Genomic DNA, 23,687 nt, shown 5'->3' on the forward strand with positions numbered 1-23,687 from the left:
GAATCATAAAAAAATATGATCGTGATTCTAATATTTTTACACCATATTAATCAAAAATCAAATAAAAAATAAATAAAACAATACCAACTTAATATGTTGTTATATCTAATTCTAATTTAAAGTTGTAAATTATTTTGGTTATCGGTATATAACGTTTTATTATTTCAATGAGCAAATCGTAAACACGAACCTCTTTGATATAAAAGTTGTATTATAATATTTATATATATATATCTTTGAAATTATCTTATTGACGTAATGTAATGATGTAATCCATGGCGATTGTCAAAGTCGTCGCAGAAGATGCGGTCGATTAAAGATTCTAAAATTTCAATTAGCAAAGCAGACATGAACGAAAACCATACAGCAATCCGTATGATTTTTTTTTTTCATCAATTATGTACAATATTTTCAGATTTCAATTCAGTATCAGATGCGTTTCTATTCATCACCATCGGAGTGCAAACACGTCACGCAGATTTTGTCGAAACCCGAAACAGTCGATGTTTAAGGTAAATTTGTTTTTATATTCTTTTGGGGAACAAATTAATATTTTAGACTTCAAAAAAATATTTAATGTCACGAAATAATATAATATGTTATTCAAGTGTCATAGATAGACGCATACTTTGTTTCTGAATTGTTTAATATACGCAAGATTGAATAATTCAAACACTGTAGTCGTTTTTTCCGGTCGCCAAGCGTAGAATAATTGTAATTAAAAATTATAAGGGTTTTGTAAATATACAATTTCGAAATAACAAATAAAGAAACCCGTGGTTATAACTGATGAGTCATTAGAAGATACGACACAATTTTTAATTATGACTGCTAATATTTTCCAAATCCAATGTTAGAAAACTATCTATTTCACAAAAATTGTATTGTTATTTTAGGTATATTTATAGTTATTTATAATTCACACCTAATATCTATATCATAGGGACTTATAAGTTTGAACACTTAAAAAAATAATATTCTCCGGGTGGTAGTAGATTGTCTATCACTAGTGTGCGCGTTCATGCATTTTAATAATCTAAATTAATCATATTTAAATTAATTATATTATACATAATTATCGTATAGGTATTTATATAAATAATGTAGTTCTTACAGATAGGAATTCTTATCTTAATATATTTTTTTGACTATTCATAAGACTAAAGAAAAGCCTTTTTAATAAATTTCTAGTGCAACGAAATCTCTTTAAACGCTATTAATTATTGTATTATTTATTTTAATATTTAATCATATGCTATTGTTATTAACTTATAATTCAATACTAACTTACGGATATCGTATATAATGGTGTATATAATTAATTGTAGTTACATAGTAGGAAAAGATTAAAATTAGCTTAAATATTTATTTAAAAAATACATGTGAAATCATGTGGGTATTAGATTTTATAGGTTTTTGTAAGAAAATATGATTTATCAATACCAAATTATGGGGAGTAAAATAAACAAATTAAAAATATTCAATACGTCTTTTAGATAGCTTAAAGTCATAAAATATAATATTAATTAATTATAATTATTAATTTTATGCACGATAATATTGGGATAAAGTAGATATTTCAAGAATTCACCCTAAATAGCAGTAATTTCATTAATAACTTATTTTCATGAACACAATTATTATTCAACAATTACTAATAATTAATTAATTAATTTTGTACTAAAATAAACTATTATCCATAAAAATTCATCGTTTTAAGTTGTTTTCATTAATTATTTAAATTAAAATCCATTTAAGTGTTTATAGTTTAAATTAGATCCATTTGGTTATCATGATTACGATTTAGATTTTAAGTGAATCGATGAATGTATTGATATTGTAATGATAGGTATGTGATTTTTTTCGACTGTACACGATAAATAGTCGAAAAAATGCTTCAATTTCTTACTTCAGCATATTCTCTGAAAGATAATTTTATCTAGTTGTAACTTTGGTTTATGCGAAATCAGTTTTGGACATATTCCTTTAATTTATATTGGTGTTCCTATAAAAATATAATAACCGTAAATAATTTAAAATTTGAATCACAACATTTTCGATTTATAGGTACACTGTAGGTATACTATATATCTAGGCATTGATTAGCTTTTCTATGTACAGCAACAAAATATAAACCGGTAACAATAAGACACATATCGTCATCATAATTCAAAAGAGACCTTTGTCAGTATGTCACATCTTACTATACTGCCTACTAACTGTACGATACATTCAATGTCCGCCTTGGGATGATTAATGTCGAAATTTGATTATCTCAATTATATATTCGTCTTTAGTAATGGGAATACCAGTTATTGAAATATCGTTCATTAGTTGTTACTGCTCAGAAAGATTTATATTTATGTATCTAGGTTCATATATATTTTTTTTATCTATTTCATTGATTTTTTCTTCGAGCGATTTAGTTATAGTAAAGAGATCTTGCGTTTTTCCCCGTAATCATCCAACTTTTCACAACAAAAATTAACGGATTTATCTTATTCAATATAAGTATTCGATAATACCTCTCCAACTTCTTTAATGACATAGAAATATCAATTCTAATTAATATAAGGTAATAATAATAAAAGGCTCTTCTATTTCATTAACAGTATTATTTCTATTTGATTCAATTTTTCTAGACGTTAAATTTTTTTTTAGAATTAAATCTTTCCCAAATGACTCACATATCCAGTTTTGAATGTCAATGTGACCTAATGTAAAGTTAGGAACATGAGAATTATTTCCACATAATGAGTATTCAATTCTTTTGTTGGCGAAACCTTAGTCTTGTATTTAGCATTTGGAATTATGAAATATAATAGATAACAGATCAGTGAATTTTATTATAACTAAACCGTACTAGTCGAACACTTAGTAAAAACTGAAGGAAATAGGTCGTAGGAAACTAAAAATTTAGTATAGAATTTTTTTTACTGAAATATCAGGCAAATTATAGTGATATATAATCATTGTTATTCACCTAATATACCATAAGGACCTATGCCTTGTACACCTAAAAAAATGTATTACTTATTTTTTTAAATACGACATTACAAAAATTAGCATACAATTAATTGGTATAAAATTTAGATATTATTGAAATAAAATAAATACAACAACTAATAAGCAATAGTAATTAATACTCAAATCATAAACTATTATTAAAATAAAAATTAACACCCGAGCTCTGGTAGGTAATAACTGACTCCTCATGACCAGTAAAGAAATTTTATATTCGTATATATAAAAAAACTAATAGATTCTTGAATAAAATGTTCAAAACACAAATTAACACATAATAATAACTAGGTAAGCCGGGTCAAAATTAAATATTATTTATTAAAATGGTTATTTTAGATATTTATTATCTGCAATGCCTAAAAACTCATAGGTCATAAAATATTATTGAACTTTTTACTGAGTGCGTATAATTTCAGAAATGGTATTCGCCAGTGAAAATTTGTCAATTAAGAATAAAATATCATATTCAGCAGTGTGAAATGCGTCAACGATACAGTATTTTGAAGATTATGTTTCGGACATGGGGTAAGTAGATATTTTTCTATTTTTTAGTAGGTTACCTTTTTTATTGTTAATTGATCTGAGGATACATATATTAAAATTAATTGTATTGAAACCACTGATATAACACTATTCCGAAAATAAATAAAGTCATGATTAAAATATTAGAAAATTGGTGAGGTTTAAAATTTTAAAATTTGTTTTTTAAAATTATTTCCTCAATGATATTTAAATATTTTCTCCGATTATCAGGTACGATGACCTGTAGGTACTATAGTGACTGGGAGTGTGAGATTGGGAGTTGTAGTGTGTGAGAGAGGAGATTAGAGAGGATTTGGGAGACTGCAAGGGGGTGAGTGATAGTTAGGGTGTAAGAATGAAGGTAGGGAGAGTTTGGTAGAGAGAGGGATAGGGTGAGTGTGAGGGGGTATAGAGGGATGGGGAGAGAGATAGATGGATAGGTTTGGTTAGGTGGGTGAAGGGGGAATAGTTAGGTAGGTTAGTTATGTTAACAATGTGGAATACGTAGGAAAGGATCTTTAATTGCAAAGGTAACAGACTCTTTGGCAGAAACCACCAAGTCAATAGGTTTACAACTTTCGACTTATTGGATAGAATAAAAAGATAAGGTTGGTTAGGCCGATTAAGAGGATGTCGGTGTATCTTTTCTTTCTCTAACCCACGTATATTATACCAAAATTTTCGTTTACAATAATGATAAACGTAAAAATTTGGTATATTGTGCGTCGGTCAGATAGAGAAAAAAGAAATGCACTGACATCTTCTTAAGTGTTATCAAGTTGAATTGGCTATTGATTGTTGACTGTTTGTATTATAAGAGTTTGTAGGAATGCCCTGTTACAACACAAAATGTAGCCAATACGAGCGCTGTCTCCACACTCGACATAATAATGTCGCCATTATGCCCAAAATTACCAATCGTATTTTAGTAGTTTTGTAGTTTTGGTAGAAGTTGTTTGAAGTTTAAAAATTGACTTATAAGTCTAGAACATAACGAATATTTACAAACCTGATATCAAAAAAACTACAAAAATAATATATACAATTATACTCAACATTATTGTACAAAAGTATATCTTCATAATAAAATTATTTAAATTAATGAATCTAAATTTACCAACTTACATTAATAAAAAAGTTGACAGGGTAAAATGCTTACTTTAACTCTAGTAAAAGACCAACTAAAAAATATGATTGGTCATTACTCATAATATATGTTTTGTTAACATATTCGATCAATCAAATTAATATTTTATTCAAATCTTTAAAATAACAAACATTTTATTTATATTTACAACGTTATCAAATATATTACAGCTTTTTATATTTTTTTTAAAAAAAAAGAAAACTATAAAATAGGAAACTTTAAATTATTATACTTTTATATTTGGAAAAATAATTCAAATTCTTTAAATAATTTAAATATTTTAAAACAAATACATTTTTAAAAAAAGAAACAGAACATAAACTACTTATTTAGATTAATACAAAATGTATTCTTTTATGAAATATATAAATTCGGTAAAAGCTTTATTACAATTTTATTATACTTAACACTATTGAAAAATTAGGTAATTATATTAGGGCATGATGGTGAATTATTATATTCACTAAACATAAAATGATTTAATATTTATCATTTAAATAGTATTTGTATACTTTTATTAAAGTACTTTACAAGACTGGACATTAATTATAATTAAAATAATAAATTTGAAAGTAGGAATAATTGGAATTCGTAAGTAGTATAGTTAGAACTGTAGGCAAGATTTTTTATGCACTAAGAAATTATCAAATGCGTGCTATTGAATACGCCCTATTTATAGGGTTAAAAAAATACATACACTTAAACCTAAATTCCAATAAACATTTTTTTTTTTTTGTATGAATATACAAGGGTAATTTTTTTTGCAATAAACTCATGTATAATTTGTTTATGGAATGTGCAACATTAATAATTACTTAAATAATAATAATAATTTTGGGTGCTAACGCTAAGTCCCTACCCTCCATGCCACGACAGATACGCCTATGTAGGCGTTAAGAGATTAGAAGCAATTTTAACGACCAGTTATATTACATTTATTCAAATTTATAATAATGGAAAGAAATGAGATCTAGTGATAGGTAATTGTTTTTTCATATAATATGACAATTATAATACGTTTCTAGTAGGATTGGGAAGGAGTATTATACTAAGCAAATTAACTTGCTAAAATAGATGGAATACAAAAATTGGTTATATAGGTAAATGGTTTTAGTCATTTTTTTTTTTTTTAAATTATATGAAGTTGTCGCGTAATTTCATTTGTTATTTAATATTTTAAGTGACAGACATATTGTAATTATTATCTATTTATCTTGTATCATAAATTATATTATGGCTTCTATATGAATTAAAAAGTATTTTGGAGACTTATGGTGGACCGAAGTCACATGTTCGAGGTTATGCATGGATCGGAGTTGCTAGCTCCCGGATGGGTGACCACCTGGGTTCTTAGTAATGATTCCTCGTCCTATTTACGTGTGTTTCAAACCGAGCAGTGAACTCATGCTAATAACCATGCAGTTGACGCCTTGAGAAATATGTATATTCCTTTGGCCTGGCATATAGACACTGCAATAGTAGATATTCTTGTACCAATACCTAGAATAAAATAAATGGGTACACAAAATGTGCATTTTGCGGCGCGGTGTAATGGTGCCGTGTTGGTTGTTATCTTTAAACTGAGTAAAGCATCGTCCGGCGTCGCTAGCTCTCGGATGGGTGACCACCTGGGTTTTTAGTGACAAATCCTTGACAAATATGCTGAAGTGTTTCTAAACAACCTGTAACCTACAGAATGATAATATAGCCATAGTTAAAGTTGCTAATGTTAAAAAAAGTCTATTATGTAATGATAAAAATAATTTGAATACAAATTGTACATTTCTTAAATCTATAAGGTACTATAGTTAATAATTCACAAAACGTAAGTCATTTGAGATATAATTTTCATAGGGACACTTTATCATATAATACTTCAATATCACATAAAAGAATAGAGGGACTGTGATGTATAGACTACTATTTATCACATGAACCATTTAATTGAAAAGAAAATTTGTGAAAAAAAAATTTTTAGATCATTTACCTTAAATATCCAAAATTGTAATATTTAATTATTTCTGTTGGGGAGTGTCGTTTTACTAGATACCATAAAAAAAAAAAAATAAAGAGGCTAATCTTCTTAATATTTTTAAGAAATATTACGTTAAGCTAAAAAAAAAATATTTATAAACAATTTAAAAACTTATATTTAAAAGTTGTTTTGCATAATAGAGCAAATTTTGCACCTTTCCAAGTATTCATTTTTACATAGCGATAGGGTTTGGAGCCATTTATGTATGGTCTAAGTTGTAAGAGGTGAACAATCAATATATCAACTTGATAAGCAAACACTTATATCGGAGACCAACTAAGGATCTTTTTATTCAAAGCGTCCTAGGGTAACTTCTGTTAGTCACGCGATAACCGAATACTATTTATTGTTCAAATTGATTCATATTAGACTCAGTGACGTAGTATAATCCTGGCTACGGCACTGCCTTCCCCGCGTGACTAGCAGAAGGTTACGTAAGTCATAAGAAGGTTGATAAACCTATAGTGACTATGGTGAGTCGAAGCTATGGTGATGATAGATGACTATCATCGCTTGTCGTTCCCTTAGCAATGATCTTTTCCTACTAACTATCAAGGTATTCGACATTGTGAACATAACGATGAGAGGAGAAAATATATAAATATGATTGAGGAAATAATATAGTATGTTTTAAGGTCATTATATCGGGTGATTCTTTTATCACTGAACACTCATTATTTCAAAAATTATTAATGTTTTTGAAAATATTAATTTACATAGTTTCAAGTTGTTAAAAAACCAACGTTTTTATTAAAAAATTTTATTTTAAAATATTTTTTATCCTTATCATTTTTTACTTTTTTGAATGACAAAATAGAGTTTTAATTTCATATTCCAAAGCAGAATATTTTTCTTAGTATTTTGATTCATAAAAATCGAATTCAGGACGAGTATTTTATGAGTTACCTATAAGTATTTAAAGTTTAGAAAAGCGGTGTAGTGGACAAACATTTTGCGGGGTAACCCCGTACTATTCCACTCTGCCAATCTAAACTTTAAATACTTATAACTCATAAACTACTCGTACTAAATTCGATTTTTATGCATCAAAATACTTCTGCTTTGGAATATGAAATTAAAACTCTATTTTGTCATTCAAAAAAGTGAAAAATTATAAGGATAAAAAATATTTTAAAATAAATTTTTTTAATAAAAACGTTGGTTTTTTAACAACTTGAAACTATGTAAAAAAAATTGATAATTTTTGAAATAATGAGTGTTCAATGGTATAAGAATCACCCGGTAGTGTTATACCAGTATTTCATGAAAATTAATTAATGATATAATTATGAATCCTCTGATCATATGATATCATTTATTAAATCAAATTTAAATAAAAGTATTTAGTATAAAATAAATAAAAATTATTATTAAATTATTAATCCGCGGAGTCCCATGATTCCATTATAATTTTTTTTCTATTCATTTAAACATCGGTCATTTTTTATTTTTATAATTCAAACATTGGTAGCTTTGAGTACTCAAAATTATCATTTTTCAATAAACTAATTTTCGGATTAATAATTTGAATACTACAGACTGCAGTATGTAGTGTTTATTTCTAATCAATTTTTTTAAAAATTTTTTTGCTCTTTGAAAAACATTTGCCTACGGGTTCCGGGTCCCCCTTCTCATTTTTTTTCAATTAATTTAAGTATGCCAACTTTTGGAGTAGGTCCAAAATTTTATTTTGCTTCTTAAAAAACATTTGCCTGCGGGCTCTAGGTCACCCCTTCTCATTTTTTTCTTTAGTTCATTTGTTGTTTAATTTTGTGTAAGTTCAATATTTTTTTTAGCTTCTTAAAAAACATTTGCCTGCGGGCTCCAGGTCACCCCTTCTCATTTTTTTCAATTAATTTAAGTATGCCAACTTTTGGTGTTTGGTGTAAGTCAAAAATTTTTTTAGCTTCTTAAAAATAATTTGCCTGCGGGCTCCAGGTCACCCCTTCTCATTTTTTTTTTCAATTAATTTAAGTATGCCAACTTTTGGAGTAGGTCCAAAATTTTATTTTGCTTCTTAAAAAACATTTGCCTGCGGGCTACAGGTCACCCCTTCTCATTTTTTTCTTTAGTTGATTTGTTGTTTAATTTTGTGTAAGTTCAATATTTTAATTTACATCTTGAAAAACTTCTGTCTAAGGGTTTTAGGTCCCCCTCCTCGTTTTTTTTCTATTCATTTAAACGTAGTTAATTTTTTGATTTTTATAATTCAAAAATTGGTAACCTGTAGTCCTCAAAATAATCATTGTTGAATAATCAAATTTTTTCTAATAATTTCCCGGATAAATAATTTTAATATTACAGCTGCAGTGTGTAGTGTTCATTTCTAATCAATTTTTTTGAAAATTTTTTTGCTTCTTAAAAAACATTTGCCTGCGGGCTCCAGGTCACCCCTTCTAATTTTTTTCAATTAATTTAAAAATGCCAACTTTTGAAGTAGGTCCAAAATTTTTTTTAGCTTCTTAAAAAACATTTGCCTGCGGGCTCCAGGTCACCCCTTCTCATTTTTTTTTTTCAATTAATTTAAGTATGCCAACTTTTGGAGTAGGTCCAAAATTTTATTTTGCTTCTTAAAAAACATTTGCCTGCGGGCTCTAGGTCACCCCTTCTCATTTTTTTCAATTAATTTAAACGTAGTTAATTTTTTGATTTTTATAATTCAAAAATTGGTAACATGTAGTCCTCAAAATAATTATTGTTCAATAATCAAATTTTTACTAATAATTTCCCGGATTAATAATTTTAATATTACAGCTGCAGTGTGTAGTGTTTATTTATAATCAATTTTTTTAAAAAAAATTTTAACATTTCCCTAAACTTTCGGCTAATAATCACTTAATATTTCGGATAATAATCCCTTAATATTTCGGATAATAATCCCTTCATATTTCGGATAATATCCCTTCATATTTCGGCGAATATTCCCTTGATATTTCGGCGAATGGTCCCCCAATATTATCCACAATATCAAGGGATACTTATCCGAAATATGAAGGGGATATTATCCGAAATATATAGGGATAATTATCCGAAAGTTTTGGGAAATGTTATCCGAAATATTAAGGAAAGTGATTTTTGAAAGATAAGGCGAATATTATCCAAAATATTAATGTACTTTATTTATCCATTAATATTACAGCTGCAGTGTGTAGTGTTTATTTATAATCAATTTTTTTTTAAATTTTTTTTTTTGCTTCTTAAAAAGCATTTGCCTGTGAGCTCCCGGTCACCCCTTCTCATTTTTTTAAATTAATTTAAGTATGCCAACTTTTGGAGTAGGTCCAAAATTTTTTTTTTGGTTCTTAAAAAACATTTGCTGGGGGCTCTAGGTCACCACTTCTCATTTTTTTCTTTAAATGATTTGTTCTTTAATTTTGTGTAAGTTCAATATTTTTATTTACTTCTTGAAAAACTTGCCTAGGTGCTTCAAGTCACCCCTTCTCATTTTTTTCATTAATTTAAGTATGGCAACTTTCAGAGTAGGTCTAAAATTTGTTTTGCTTGTTAAAAAACATTTGCCTGCGGGCTCCAGATCACCCCTTCTCAATTTTTCTTTGGTTAATTTGTTGTTCAATTTTTTGCAAGTTCAATATTTTTATTCAAATATTGAAAAACTTCTGCCTAAGGGCTTTAGGTCCCCCCTTTTCATTTTTTTTCTATTCATTTAAACGTATTTAATTTTTTGATTTTTATAATTTAAAAATTGGTAACTTGTAGTCCTCAAATGTTCAATAATCAATTTTTTAAAAATTTTTTTTGGTTCTTGAAAAACATCTGCCTACGGTCTCCAGATCCCCCTTCTCATTTTTTTCTTTAGTTAATTTGTTTTTCAATTTTGTGTTCACACAAATTTTTAATTTCATTAATTTATTTAACATAAAAAATTTTTCTGCGGGCAAAAAACCTCTTTCTTCTTTTTGTATAATATTCAATTAAAATTAATTTTTTATGTAATCTAATATCACTCATTTTTTTCAGTATAAACAACCCCTAACTTTTGTCGTATAATACTTGCTTTTTATTTTAGATAATAATTCTTTATTGTTTCAAGAAAGTTCTCCTAACCTCCTTCGTTAGTTTTCCCTTTATTTGTACAATTAATATTTCAGATAATTATCCTTTACTTATTTCGATAATAATCCTTAATACATTGGATAAATAAAGAACCTTAATATTTTGGATAATATTCGCCTTATCTTTCAAAAAACACTTTCCTTAATATTTCGGATAACATTTCCCAAAACTTTCGGATAATAATCACTGTATATTTCGGATAATATCCCCTTCATATTTCGGATAAGTATCCCTTGATATTGTGGATAATATTGGGGGACCATTCGCCGAAATATCAAGGGAATATTAGCCGAAATATGAAGGGATTACTATCCGAAATATTAAGTGATTATTAGCCGAAAGTTTAGGGAAATGTTAAAATTTTTTTAAAAAAAATTGATTATAAATAAACACTACCATTGAGTATAGATAGGATAGAGAAACCATCTATAGCTGAAATATGTGATACGCGCAAAGGGATAGCAGCCGATAGATGTCGCATTCCTTAATTTGTCGCGGATAGCAAATGCAGTATGACCATATTAATGATACATATTTATTGTATATATTTAAAATACCATAAAATAAATTTTACATAGAGCGCCAAAAATGTTATTTGAAAAGGACACGGATATTATATGTTACAAGAAAAGACGAATTAAATACCTATCTATGTAGGTATTTAAAAAATAATTTAACGAACTTTACTACCTTCTAAGTTATTAGTTTTAATTTTTTAAATTCAAACATTATATTGGTATATTTCATTAAAAATATTATTATTATTATTATACCAAATTATATTTGTATTATCATTGAGAATACATTTACTGCCTATACTCAATTGTTATTATTAGGTATATAAGTATATTGTTATTAAATACAATACAATTCTAGTTTAATTAAATATTAATTTTTAAATTATATCTATTATTTACTTGTTATTATCATAAATCATAATTATATTTTATTTGTTAATAATTTTTATACTGTTATTCTTATTTATCATACTTCAAGTATAAAATTAATTAAATTATACAAATATTACGAATTAATAATGATCTGTTATTTAAATGTTTCGAATAGGTACCTAAATTTAAAATATGTGTTGAGTTATTAAATGATTTTTTTTTAAATTAAGTTTCAACGAAATTAACACTTACAAGGAAGCCCATAACAATATTTCATATTCAGCAGTTTCTATTTAAAAATTCAATTGAATACAACAATAAAAATGTATAATATATACCAAAAACAATAAGAAATATTATAAATAAATAATCCACTTATGGTAATTATTACTTAATTAAAAAATGTTGATTTTTATAACATCTTAATTGTATTATATTAGGTACCTAAGTATTTAAAATCTTGATGATTGATAATTACATATTTAAAATTTAAAATTTAATTATTAAATATAAAATTGTTAAATCTAAAAAATAAGATAAAATAATGGAGTACCTATGTAATTTATGAAGATTTATACTTGTAAATTTTTAAATAAAAACAAAAAGGAAAATCTAGTTTTAAAATGACAATACTTTTAATAATAAATTAATAAGTGATGACTGATGAGTGTCGTCTTGAAAAAAACAATGCAAAAGCACTGCAAAAAACCGTGCATAAGGATTACATTATAACATTCTAGTATTCTACAATATCAATAGTTTTTAATCGGTTAAAATAAAAAATAAATAAATAGGTAAACACTTAAAACTTACCTAGTTACCTTCAAACTTATACTAGAAAGTAAAGCAACAGGGGCACAAGTGCACAACGCACAGTTAAACACGAATGTTGCCGTTAGTGCCACTCACACAGACACAGTAGGCACACAGTCCATTGGCTGTTGTATTGCGGCCGCACATTAGGTATTTACATTTAATTTATCATGGGTATTTCTATTTATACGAACAATAAAAATCCCTAATCTCTCTCCGGAGTAGATTATTAATAACGCTTCGAGTTTTTCCATAGCTTAATGTTACAATAAAATTCTTGATAATATCATTATTTATTGATTGTCATTGTATTTCGTTAAAAGGCCGCATGTGTTGTCTCCATCTTACAAGTGCGTAACATAGCAAAAACTGTTTGTTAGTCTAGGATATTTTATAATTTTATACATTATTAATTATAATACTATTATTTCATTAAAAAAACATAGGTATTTATAAAATAAATTCCAAATTAATCAATCAGATTCATTATGTTATGCACACGACTCACTCAGTGATGGATTTACAATCATATTTTAAACCTCGGTTACGCTTAGCCCACCGTTTTTTTTTGGTTTAACCTTAGTTGAACTATTGTAAAACAGGCGCAGCCCCTCAGTCATTCTTAGTAGGTAGGTATATATAATTTAAAGTACTAATATTAAAACACTATTATATTAGTACCTATATTAGTATTTTATTTAAACAGTATTTTTAATATTTTTTAACTACAATTGTGACAATATATTAGAAGCTTTGTATTAAATTTTGAAGCTTTTTTACTAAAAAACTTAAAAGATTTGAAATATTTTGAAAAATGTATCAAGTATAGAAAATACTAGCATTAACATTCAGTGAACATTTCATGAGTCTATGGTGACAAATTGTCTTAGAGTTACACCAATATCAAAATTCAATTTTCTCAGAATTAATTTTGTGTAAAAATATCCGTTTTTCCTTAATTATTTTTAATTTTTCCCGGTGATTTTGAAAACTACTGGGAATTTAAAAATTTGACCTACCTAATGTACCAACTAGATTCACTTTCCAACCAGGAAAGCTACTGAAGTTGAAAATCGAAGCATTATTTCGACAACTTATCATGTACACACACCCACACACAAAAAAAAATACACACATAATTGTAAAATCAATACATTCATCGCTCCGCTCAAAATCTAAAAGTGCATTACTTAATAAAGAACTCTCATATTAGATTGTTGTAACAATGTGTTTTAATTTATGCGCAAATTTTATTTTAATAAAAATAAATATAAATGTCAGTAAGTAAACAAAATCTGAGCGCACGGCAGTGCGCCAGGCCAAGTTCCAGCAATGACAGTGTATCTTTACACGAACCAATTTTTCTAACCCATATATCTTTGTTTCCTCTTAAGATAAACTTTTGAAATTTAAAACACAAATTAATCTTAAGTAGTATAGGACGCTGTACGAATATGAGCCCTTAATATTGTACCATTCCAAAATGGGAAGATGTCAAAATTTGTAATATTGTTACTGACTGACTGACTCACTCATCGTCAAAATTATAAGATACCTCCCGTATAGGTAGAAACGTGAAATTTGGCATAAAGGTAGGTAAGTTTTCATTCAAATATCGTATACAATATCAATATGGTAATAAAAAATTGTTTGTAGTTGACTTACATATATATATATATTTATAAAACATTATAATGTTAAAGTTATTTTATTCAAATACAAAATATCGACTATCGAGAATTGGGATAGCTTCACGCTTCACAACGCGCGTCGTGATAGCAAGGGCGGTCGGGTGGCCGCAACTTGCCGCAGATCGGAAAGACGGAAATCACAATATTGTAATTATTAATTCATACATTTAGGTTGTAAATGGCAACGTTTATTTATGACTAAATTAGGCAACGTTGAACAGCAATGAATATGATAGTGATGAAACATTAATTACGTAGCGGTATCAACTGCATGTCTACAAAATCAAATATAATTATATGCACTATAACATAATTACAATTAATAATTATTATTGATATTAGTTTTTTTATTTCATTAAAACACGGTGCGCGCCCTATTGACATTCCGGTGAATTAATTAATTACGTATCATAATATAGGCGAGATGGTTTCTCTATACTATCTATACTCAATGACACTACACACTGCAGCTGTAATATTAATGGATAAATAAAGTACATTAATATTTTGGATAATATTCGCCTTATCTTTCAAAAATCACTTTCCTTAATATTTCGGATAACATTTCCCAAAACTTTCGGATAATTATCCCTATATATTTCGGATAATATCCCCTTCATATTTCGGATAAGTATCCCTTGATATTGTGGATAATATTGGGGGACCATTCGCCGAAATATCAAGGGAATATTCGCCGAAATATGAAGGGATATTATCCGAAATATGAAGGGATTATTATCCGAAATATTAAGGGATTATTATCCGAAATATTAAGTGATTATTAGCCGAAAGTTTAGGGAAATGTTAAAATTTTTTTTAAAAAAATTGATTATAAATAAACACTACACACTGCAGCTGTAATATTAAAATTATTAATCCGGGAAATTATTAGTAAAAATTTGATTATTGAACAATAATTATTTTGAGGACTACATGTTACCAATTTTTGAATTATAAAAATCAAAAAATTAACTACGTTTAAATTAATTGAAAAAAATGAGAAGGGGTGACCTAGAGCCCGCAGGCAAATGTTTTTTAAGAAGCAAAATAAAATTTTGGACCTACTCCAAAAGTTGGCATACTTAAATTAATTGAAAAAAAAAAATGAGAAGGGGTGACCTGGAGCCCGCAGGCAAATGTTTTTTAAGAAGCTAAAAAAAATTTTGGACCTACTTCAAAAGTTGGCATTTTTAAATTAATTGAAAAAAATTAGAAGGGGTGACCTGGAGCCCGCAGGCAAATGTTTTTTAAGAAGCAAAAAAATTTTCAAAAAAATTGATTAGAAATGAACACTACACACTGCAGCTGTAATATTAAAATTATTTATCCGGGAAATTATTAGAAAAAATTTGATTATTCAACAATGATTATTTTGAGGACTACAGGTTACCAATTTTTGAATTATAAAAATCAAAAAATTAACTACGTTTAAATGAATAGAAAAAAAACGAGGAGGGGGACCTAAAACCCTTAGACAGAAGTTTTTCAAGATGTAAATTAAAATATTGAACTTACACAAAATTAAACAACAAATCAACTAAAGAAAAAAATGAGAAGGGGTGACCTGTAGCCCGCAGGCAAATGTTTTTTAAGAAGCAAAATAAAATTTTGGACCTACTCCAAAAGTTGGCATACTTAAATTAATTGAAAAAAAAAATGAGAAGGGGTGACCTGGAGCCCGCAGGCAAATTATTTTTAAGAAGCTAAAAAAATTTTTGACTTACACCAAACACCAAAAGTTGGCATACTTAAATTAATTGAAAAAAATGAGAAGGGGTGACCTGGAGCCCGCAGGCAAATGTTTTTTAAGAAGCTAAAAAAAATATTGAACTTACACAAAATTAAACAACAAATGAACTAAAGAAAAAAATGAGAAGGGGTGACCTAGAGCCCGCAGGCAAATGTTTTTTAAGAAGCAAAATAAAATTTTGGACCTACTCCAAAAGTTGGCATACTTAAATTAATTGAAAAAAAATGAGAAGGGGGACCCGGAACCCGTAGGCAAATGTTTTTCAAAGAGCAAAAAAATTTTTAAAAAAATTGATTAGAAATAAACACTACATACTGCAGTCTGTAGTATTCAAATTATTAATCCGAAAATTAGTTTATTGAAAAATGATAATTTTGAGTACTCAAAGCTACCAATGTTTGAATTATAAAAATAAAAAATGACCGATGTTTAAATGAATAGAAAAAAAATTATAATGGAATCATGGGACTCCGCGGATTAATAATTTAATAATAATTTTTATTTATTTTATACTAAATACTTTTATTTAAATTTGATTTAATAAATGATATCATATGATCAGAGGATTCATAATTATATCATTAATTAATTTTCATGAAATACTGGTATAACACTACCGGGTGATTCTTATACCATTGAACACTCATTATTTCAAAAATTATCAATTTTTTTTACATAGTTTCAAGTTGTTAAAAAACCAACGTTTTTATTAAAAAAATTTATTTTAAAATATTTTTTATCCTTATAATTTTTCACTTTTTTGAATGACAAAATAGAGTTTTAATTTCATATTCCAAAGCAGAAGTATTTTGATGCATAAAAATCGAATTTAGTACGAGTAGTTTATGAGTTATAAGTATTTAAAGTTTAGATTGGCAGAGTGGAATAGTACGGGGTTACCCCGCAAAATGTTTGTCCACTACACCGCTTTTCTAAACTTTAAATACTTATAGGTAACTCATAAAATACTCGTCCTGAATTCGATTTTTATGAATCAAAATACTAAGAAAAATATTCTGCTTTGGAATATGAAATTAAAACTCTATTTTGTCATTCAAAAAAGTAAAAAATGATAAGGATAAAAAATATTTTAAAATAAAATTTTTTAATAAAAACGTTGGTTTTTTAACAACTTGAAACTATGTAAATTAATATTTTCAAAAACATTAATAATTTTTGAAATAATGAGTGTTCAGTGATAAAAGAATCACCCGATATAATGACCTTAAAACATACTATATTATTTCCTCAATCATATTTATATATTTTCTCCTCTCATCGTTATGTTCACAATGTCGAATACCTTGATAGTTAGTAGGAAAAGATCATTGCTAAGGGAACGACAAGCGATGATAGTCATCTATCATCACCATAGCTTCGACTCACCATAGTCACTATAGGTTTATCAACCTTCTTATGACTTACGTAACCTTCTGCTAGTCACGCGGGGAAGGCAGTGCCGTAGCCAGGATTATACTACGTCACTGAGTCTAATATGAATCAATTTGAACAATAAATAGTATTCGGTTATCGCGTGACTAACAGAAGTTACCCTAGGACGCTTTGAATAAAAAGATCCTTAGTTGGTCTCCGATATAAGTGTTTGCTTATCAAGTTGATATATTGATTGTTCACCTCTTACAACTTAGACCATACATAAATGGCTCCAAACCCTATCGCTATGTAAAAATGAATACTTGGAAAGGTGCAAAATTTGCTCTATTATGCAAAACAACTTTTAAATATAAGTTTTTAAATTGTTTATAAATATTTTTTTTTTAGCTTAACGTAATATTTCTTAAAAATATTAAGAAGATTAGCCTCTTTATTTTTTTTTTTTTATGGTATCTAGTAAAACGACACTCCCCAACAGAAATAATTAAATATTACAATTTTGGATATTTAAGGTAAATGATCTAAAAATTTTTTTTTCACAAATTTTCTTTTCAATTAAATGGTTCATGTGATAAATAGTAGTCTATACATCACAGTCCCTCTATTCTTTTATGTGATATTGAAGTATTATATGATAAAGTGTCCCTATGAAAATTATATCTCAAATGACTTACGTTTTGTGAATTATTAACTATAGTACCTTATAGATTTAAGAAATGTACAATTTGTATTCAAATTATTTTTATCATTACATAATAGACTTTTTTTAACATTAGCAACTTTAACTATGGCTATATTATCATTCTGTAGGTTACAGGTTGTTTAGAAACACTTCAGCATATTTGTCAAGGATTTGTCACTAAAAACCCAGGTGGTCACCCATCCGAGAGCTAGCGACGCCGGACGATGCTTTACTCAGTTTAAAGATAACAACCAACACGGCACCATTACACCGCGCCGCAAAATGCACATTTTGTGTACCCATTTATTTTATTCTAGGTATTGGTACAAGAATATCTACTATTGCAGTGTCTATATGCCAGGCCAAAGGAATATACATATTTCTCAAGGCGTCAACTGCATGGTTATTAGCATGAGTTCACTGCTCGGTTTGAAACACACGTAAATAGGACGAGGAATCATTACTAAGAACCCAGGTGGTCACCCATCCGGGAGCTAGCAACTCCGATCCATGCATAACCTCGAACATGTGACTTCGGTCCACCATAAGTCTCCAAAATACTTTTTAATTCATATAGAAGCCATAATATAATTTATGATACAAGATAAATAGATAATAATTACAATATGTCTGTCACTTAAAATATTAAATAACAAATGAAATTACGCGACAACTTCATATAATTTAAAAAAAAAAAAAATGACTAAAACCATTTACCTATATAACCAATTTTTGTATTCCATCTATTTTAGCAAGTTAATTTGCTTAGTATAATACTCCTTCCCAATCCTACTAGAAACGTATTATAATTGTCATATTATATGAAAAAACAATTACCTATCACTAGATCTCATTTCTTTCCATTATTATAAATTTGAATAAATGTAATATAACTGGTCGTTAAAATTGCTTCTAATCTCTTAACGCCTACATAGGCGTATCTGTCGTGGCATGGAGGGTAGGGACTTAGCGTTAGCACCCAAAATTATTATTATTATTTAAGTAATTATTAATGTTGCACATTCCATAAACAAATTATACATGAGTTTATTGCAAAAAAAATTACCCTTGTATATTCATACAAAAAAAAAAAAATGTTTATTGGAATTTAGGTTTAAGTGTATGTATTTTTTTAACCCTATAAATAGGGCGTATTCAATAGCACGCATTTGATAATTTCTTAGTGCATAAAAAATCTTGCCTACAGTTCTAACTATACTACTTACGAATTCCAATTATTCCTACTTTCAAATTTATTATTTTAATTATAATTAATGTCCAGTCTTGTAAAGTACTTTAATAAAAGTATACAAATACTATTTAAATGATAAATATTAAATCATTTTATGTTTAGTGAATATAATAATTCACCATCATGCCCTAATATAATTACCTAATTTTTCAATAGTGTTAAGTATAATAAAATTGTAATAAAGCTTTTACCGAATTTATATATTTCATAAAAGAATACATTTTGTATTAATCTAAATAAGTAGTTTATGTTCTGTTTCTTTTTTTAAAAATGTATTTGTTTTAAAATATTTAAATTATTTAAAGAATTTGAATTATTTTTCCAAATATAAAAGTATAATAATTTAAAGTTTCCTATTTTATAGTTTTCTTTTTTTTTAAAAAAAATATAAAAAGCTGTAATATATTTGATAACGTTGTAAATATAAATAAAATGTTTGTTATTTTAAAGATTTGAATAAAATATTAATTTGATTGATCGAATATGTTAACAAAACATATATTATGAGTAATGACCAATCATATTTTTTAGTTGGTCTTTTACTAGAGTTAAAGTAAGCATTTTACCCTGTCAACTTTTTTATTAATGTAAGTTGGTAAATTTAGATTCATTAATTTAAATAATTTTATTATGAAGATATACTTTTGTACAATAATGTTGAGTATAATTGTATATATTATTTTTGTAGTTTTTTTGATATCAGGTTTGTAAATATTCGTTATGTTCTAGACTTATAAGTCAATTTTTAAACTTCAAACAACTTCTACCAAAACTACAAAACTACTAAAATACGATTGGTAATTTTGGGCATAATGGCGACATTATTATGTCGAGTGTGGAGACAGCGCTCGTATTGGCTACATTTTGTGTTGTAACAGGGCATTCCTACAAACTCTTATAATACAAACAGTCAACAATCAATAGCCAATTCAACTTGATAACACTTAAGAAGATGTCAGTGCATTTCTTTTTTCTCTATCTGACCGACGCACAATATACCAAATTTTTACGTTTATCATTATTGTAAACGAAAATTTTGGTATAATATACGTGGGTTAGAGAAAGAAAAGATACACCGACATCCTCTTAATCGGCCTAACCAACCTTATCTTTTTATTCTATCCAATAAGTCGAAAGTTGTAAACCTATTGACTTGGTGGTTTCTGCCAAAGAGTCTGTTACCTTTGCAATTAAAGATCCTTTCCTACGTATTCCACATTGTTAACATAACTAACCTACCTAACTATTCCCCCTTCACCCACCTAACCAAACCTATCCATCTATCTCTCTCCCCATCCCTCTATACCCCCTCACACTCACCCTATCCCTCTCTCTACCAAACTCTCCCTACCTTCATTCTTACACCCTAACTATCACTCACCCCCTTGCAGTCTCCCAAATCCTCTCTAATCTCCTCTCTCACACACTACAACTCCCAATCTCACACTCCCAGTCACTATAGTACCTACAGGTCATCGTACCTGATAATCGGAGAAAATATTTAAATATCATTGAGGAAATAATTTTAAAAAACAAATTTTAAAATTTTAAACCTCACCAATTTTCTAATATTTTAATCATGACTTTATTTATTTTCGGAATAGTGTTATATCAGTGGTTTCAATACAATTAATTTTAATATATGTATCCTCAGATCAATTAACAATAAAAAAGGTAACCTACTAAAAAATAGAAAAATATCTACTTACCCCATGTCCGAAACATAATCTTCAAAATACTGTATCGTTGACGCATTTCACACTGCTGAATATGATATTTTATTCTTAATTGACAAATTTTCACTGGCGAATACCATTTCTGAAATTATACGCACTCAGTAAAAAGTTCAATAATATTTTATGACCTATGAGTTTTTAGGCATTGCAGATAATAAATATCTAAAATAACCATTTTAATAAATAATATTTAATTTTGACCCGGCTTACCTAGTTATTATTATGTGTTAATTTGTGTTTTGAACATTTTATTCAAGAATCTATTAGTTTTTTTATATATACGAATATAAAATTTCTTTACTGGTCATGAGGAGTCAGTTATTACCTACCAGAGCTCGGGTGTTAATTTTTATTTTAATAATAGTTTATGATTTGAGTATTAATTACTATTGCTTATTAGTTGTTGTATTTATTTTATTTCAATAATATCTAAATTTTATACCAATTAATTGTATGCTAATTTTTGTAATGTCGTATTTAAAAAATAAGTAATACATTTTTTTAGGTGTACAAGGCATAGGTCCTTATGGTATATTAGGTGAATAACAATGATTATATATCACTATAATTTGCCTGATATTTCAGTAAAAAAAATTCTATACTAAATTTTTAGTTTCCTACGACCTATTTCCTTCAGTTTTTACTAAGTGTTCGACTAGTACGGTTTAGTTAATAAAATTCACTGATCTGTTATCTATTATATTTCATAATTCCAAATGCTAAATACAAGACTAAGGTTTCGCCAACAAAAGAATTGAATACTCATTATGTGGAAATAATTCTCATGTTCCTAACTTTACATTAGGTCACATTGACATTCAAAACTGGATATGTGAGTCATTTGGGAAAGATTTAATTCTAAAAAAAAATTTAACGTCTAGAAAAATTGAATCAAATAGAAATAATACTGTTAATGAAATAGAAGAGCCTTTTATTATTATTACCTTATATTAATTAGAATTGATATTTCTATGTCATTAAAGAAGTTGGAGAGGTATTATCGAATACTTATATTGAATAAGATAAATCCGTTAATTTTTGTTGTGAAAAGTTGGATGATTACGGGGAAAAACGCAAGATCTCTTTACTATAACTAAATCGCTCGAAGAAAAAATCAATGAAATAGATAAAAAAAATATATATGAACCTAGATACATAAATATAAATCTTTCTGAGCAGTAACAACTAATGAACGATATTTCAATAACTGGTATTCCCATTACTAAAGACGAATATATAATTGAGATAATCAAATTTCGACATTAATCATCCCAAGGCGGACATTGAATGTATCGTACAGTTAGTAGGCAGTATAGTAAGATGTGACATACTGACAAAGGTCTCTTTTGAATTATGATGACGATATGTGTCTTATTGTTACCGGTTTATATTTTGTTGCTGTACATAGAAAAGCTAATCAATGCCTAGATATATAGTATACCTACAGTGTACCTATAAATCGAAAATGTTGTGATTCAAATTTTAAATTATTTACGGTTATTATATTTTTATAGGAACACCAATATAAATTAAAGGAATATGTCCAAAACTGATTTCGCATAAACCAAAGTTACAACTAGATAAAATTATCTTTCAGAGAATATGCTGAAGTAAGAAATTGAAGCATTTTTTCGACTATTTATCGTGTACAGTCGAAAAAAATCACATACCTATCATTACAATATCAATACATTCATCGATTCACTTAAAATCTAAATCGTAATCATGATAACCAAATGGATCTAATTTAAACTATAAACACTTAAATGGATTTTAATTTAAATAATTAATGAAAACAACTTAAAACGATGAATTTTTATGGATAATAGTTTATTTTAGTACAAAATTAATTAATTAATTATTAGTAATTGTTGAATAATAATTGTGTTCATGAAAATAAGTTATTAATGAAATTACTGCTATTTAGGGTGAATTCTTGAAATATCTACTTTATCCCAATATTATCGTGCATAAAATTAATAATTATAATTAATTAATATTATATTTTATGACTTTAAGCTATCTAAAAGACGTATTGAATATTTTTAATTTGTTTATTTTACTCCCCATAATTTGGTATTGATAAATCATATTTTCTTACAAAAACCTATAAAATCTAATACCCACATGATTTCACATGTATTTTTTAAATAAATATTTAAGCTAATTTTAATCTTTTCCTACTATGTAACTACAATTAATTATATACACCATTATATACGATATCCGTAAGTTAGTATTGAATTATAAGTTAATAACAATAGCATATGATTAAATATTAAAATAAATAATACAATAATTAATAGCGTTTAAAGAGATTTCGTTGCACTAGAAATTTATTAAAAAGGCTTTTCTTTAGTCTTATGAATAGTCAAAAAAATATATTAAGATAAGAATTCCTATCTGTAAGAACTACATTATTTATATAAATACCTATACGATAATTATGTATAATATAATTAATTTAAATATGATTAATTTAGATTATTAAAATGCATGAACGCGCACACTAGTGATAGACAATCTACTACCACCCGGAGAATATTATTTTTTTAAGTGTTCAAACTTATAAGTCCCTATGATATAGATATTAGGTGTGAATTATAAATAACTATAAATATACCTAAAATAACAATACAATTTTTGTGAAATAGATAGTTTTCTAACATTGGATTT

Source organism: Diuraphis noxia, unplaced genomic scaffold (genome assembly GCF_037042655.1).
Source record: "Diuraphis noxia isolate RWA-SAM2 unplaced genomic scaffold, SU_Dnox_SAM2 contig0002, whole genome shotgun sequence".
Lineage (NCBI taxonomy): Eukaryota > Metazoa > Arthropoda > Insecta > Hemiptera > Aphididae > Diuraphis > Diuraphis noxia.